This window comes from Heptranchias perlo, chromosome 17 (assembly GCF_035084215.1).
Source record: "Heptranchias perlo isolate sHepPer1 chromosome 17, sHepPer1.hap1, whole genome shotgun sequence".
NCBI classification, from domain to species: Eukaryota; Metazoa; Chordata; class Chondrichthyes; order Hexanchiformes; family Hexanchidae; genus Heptranchias; species Heptranchias perlo.
In genome coordinates, this window is record NC_090341.1 from 1,202,778 (window position 1) to 1,206,113 (window position 3,336).

Sequence of the window (3,336 nt, forward strand, 5' to 3'; positions counted from 1 at the left end):
TAATTCACCGACTGTACCCAATGAGTCGGTGAGGGTACAGAACGAGTCCCAGCATCAGTCTGGGCTGAGGAGTTGGCTAATCCCAGCAAGGCAGCAGCTGGGAGCTGCAATGTGCCCCAATCTCCTGGGGGAAAAGAAGGGGAACAAAGTGTGAGGCGGGGGCTGGCCCTTTCCCCGAGTACAACATTCAGCTCACCAGCAGCCGGGGGAGAGGCAGTTTTCTCTGTGAACTTGAACTCATGAATAGGGGGAATTTAGCAACAACAACTGGAGAAAGTCCAGATATTATCGAGCAACACATTGTTGCAGAGAAAGGCAAAAGGAAGAGATAAAACTGAATGGAGAGTCGGCACAATTTGTACAGTCAGAGCTGATCTGTTCAGCAACCAGTTGCTTGATTAGTGACTGAAGACCTTGAATTGAAGGGAGGTCTCGAAGGTGAGGAGAGTGGAGGGGTCAAGGAATGGGGTATCAGGGAGAGGGGGGGATCGGGGGAGTGGGGTATCAGGGAGTGGGGGATCGGGGGAGTGGGGTATCAGGCAGTGGGGGATCGGGGGAGTGGGGTATCAGGCAGTGGGGGATCGGGGGAGTGGGGTATCAGGGAGTGGGGGAGTGGGGGATCGGGGAATGGGGGATCGGGAATGGGGGATCAGGGGATCGGGGGAGTGGGAGATCGGGAATGGGGGATCGGGGGATCGGGAATGGGGGATCGGGGGATCGGGGAATGGGGGATCGGGGGAATGGGGAGTGAGGGAGTGGGGTATTGGGAGAGTGGGGGATGGGGGGATCGGGGAGTGGGAGATCGGGGGAGAGGGGTATTGGGGGAGTGGGGGATCAGGGGAGTGAGGGATCGGAGAGTGGGGGATCGGGAGTGGGGGATCGGGGGAGTGGGTGATCGGGTAGTGGGGTATTGGGGGAGTGGGGTTTCGGGGAGTGGGGGATCGGGGTGTGGGGGATCGGGGGATCGGGGGAGTGGGGGATTGGGGGAATGGGGAGTGGGGGAGTGGGGTAAGGGGGGAATGGAGTATTGGGGAGTGGGAGATCGGGTGAGTGGGGTATTGGTGCAGTGGGGTATCGGGGGAGTGGGGCATCTGGGAGTGGGGGATCAGGGGATCGGGGAGTGGGGTATCATGGACTGGGATATTGGGGAATGGGATATCGAGGAGTCGGATATCGGGGAGTGGAGATCACGGAGTGGCGTATCAGGCGAGTGGGGTATTGGGGACTGGAGTATGGGGGAGTGGGGTATCGGGGAGTGGGGGATTGGGGAGTGGTGTATCAGGGGAGTGGGAGATTGGGGAGTGGGGGATCAGGGGGAGTGGGGGATCTGGGGAGTGGGGGATGGGGGAGTGGGGGATCTGGGAGTGGGGGATCAGGGGGAGTGGGGTATCGGGGGACTGGGGGATCAGGGGGAGTGGGGTATCGGCGGAGTGGGGGATCGGGGGAGTGGGGTATCGGGGGAGCAGGGGATCTGGAAGTGGGGAATCGGGGGAGTGGGGGATCGGGAGTAGGGGATCGGGGGGTGGGGGATCAGGGGAGCGGGGGATCGGGGGAGTGGGGCATCGGGATCGGGGGAGTGGGGGAGCGGGGGATCTGGGGAGTGGGGGATCTGGGGAGTGGGGGATCAGGGGGAGTGGGGTATCGGGGGACTGGGGGATCAGGGGGAGTGGGGTATCGGCGGAGTGGGGTATCGGGGGAGTGGGGTATCGGGGGAGTGGGGGATCAGGGGATTGGGGAGTGGGGGAGTGCTAGGCCCAGGACAGTCCCTCTCACCCTCCCTGCAGACATATTACTGCAATAAACTAGCCCCAAGTTCCAGAGCAGTGAGTCTGGAGATATATGGGTGAAATTAAGAGTACATATTTGAGATGCCTGTAATCTGAGCAGGGATTATTATTCGGGAGATATTATTATCGTGCAGCCACTAACAGCGAGTGAAAGGGCGTGAAAACAGTTTAAATTAAAACTCTGACTCACCATTAACCCTGTACACCCCTAACCAGGGTATGAGGCAGCTTGCTCCTGTAAGGATAATCCCTCACTGCCTTTAAAGATTATCCTGATTAAAATTCCTTTCTTTGTTTCACTTTTAAAATATATTTTCTTTAAAGAGTGAACATTCTCCAATCTCCACTATTCCCTGACTTCACTCCTCACACAAATTCCCAGCGGGGGGGAGGTGGCCTCAGGTTCCCCCCTTTGCCCCCGATGCTGACTTTAGCTCAGCCCCATCGCGCCACAAGCAAGGAGCCCATTTGTCACAAAGCAGCCTATTGAACTGTAGGGGCCATCACTGCCCAGTCAGCATCTGGAAGGAATGGAGTGAACGGGAGCGGGAGGAGTGAATGGAAGGCGGAGGGGTGAACGGGAAGGGGTGGGGTGAATCATAGATTAATAGAAAGTTACGGCACAGAAGGAGGCCATTCAGCCCATCGTGTCCGTGCCGGCTGAAGAAGAGCTATCCAGCCTAATCCCACTTTCCAGCACTTGGTCCGTAGCCCTGCAGGTTACAGCACTTCAGGTGCATATCCAGATACTTTTTAAATGAGTTGAGGGTTTCTGCCTCTACCACCCTTTCAGGCAGTGAGTTCCAGACCCCCACCACCCTCTGGGTGAAAAAAATTCTCCTCAGCTCCTCTCTAATCCTTCTACCAATCATTTTAAATCCAAGCCCCCTGGTCACTGACCCCTCTGCTAAGGGAAATAGGTCCTTCCTATCCACTCTATCTCGGCCCCTCATAATTTTATACACCTCAATTAAATCTCCCCTCAGCCTCCTTTGTTCCAAAGAAAACAATCCCAGTCTATCCAATCTTTCCTCATGGCTAAAATTCTCCAGTCCTGGCAACATCCTCGTAAATCTCCTCTGTACCCTCTCTAGTGCAGTCACATCTTTCATGTAATGTGGTGACCAGAACTGTACACAGTACTCAAGCTGTGGCCTAACCAGTGTTTTATACAGTTCTAGCATAACCTCCCTGTGCTTATATTCTATTCCTTGGCTAATAAAGGAAAGTATCCCGTATGCCTTTTTAACCACCTTATCTACCTGTCCTGCTACCTTTAGGGATCTGTGGACATGCACTCCAAGGTCCCTCACTTCCTCTACATCTCTCAGTATCCTCCCATTTATTGTGTATTCCCTTGCCTTGTTTGCCCTCCCCAAATGCATTACCTCACACTTCTCCGATTGAATTCCATTTGCCACTTTTCTGCCCACCTGACCAGTCCATTGATATCTTCCTGCAGTCTACAGCTTTCCTCCTCACTATCAACCACACGGCCTATTTTTGTATCACCTGCAAACTTCTTAATCATGCCCTTTACATTTAAGTC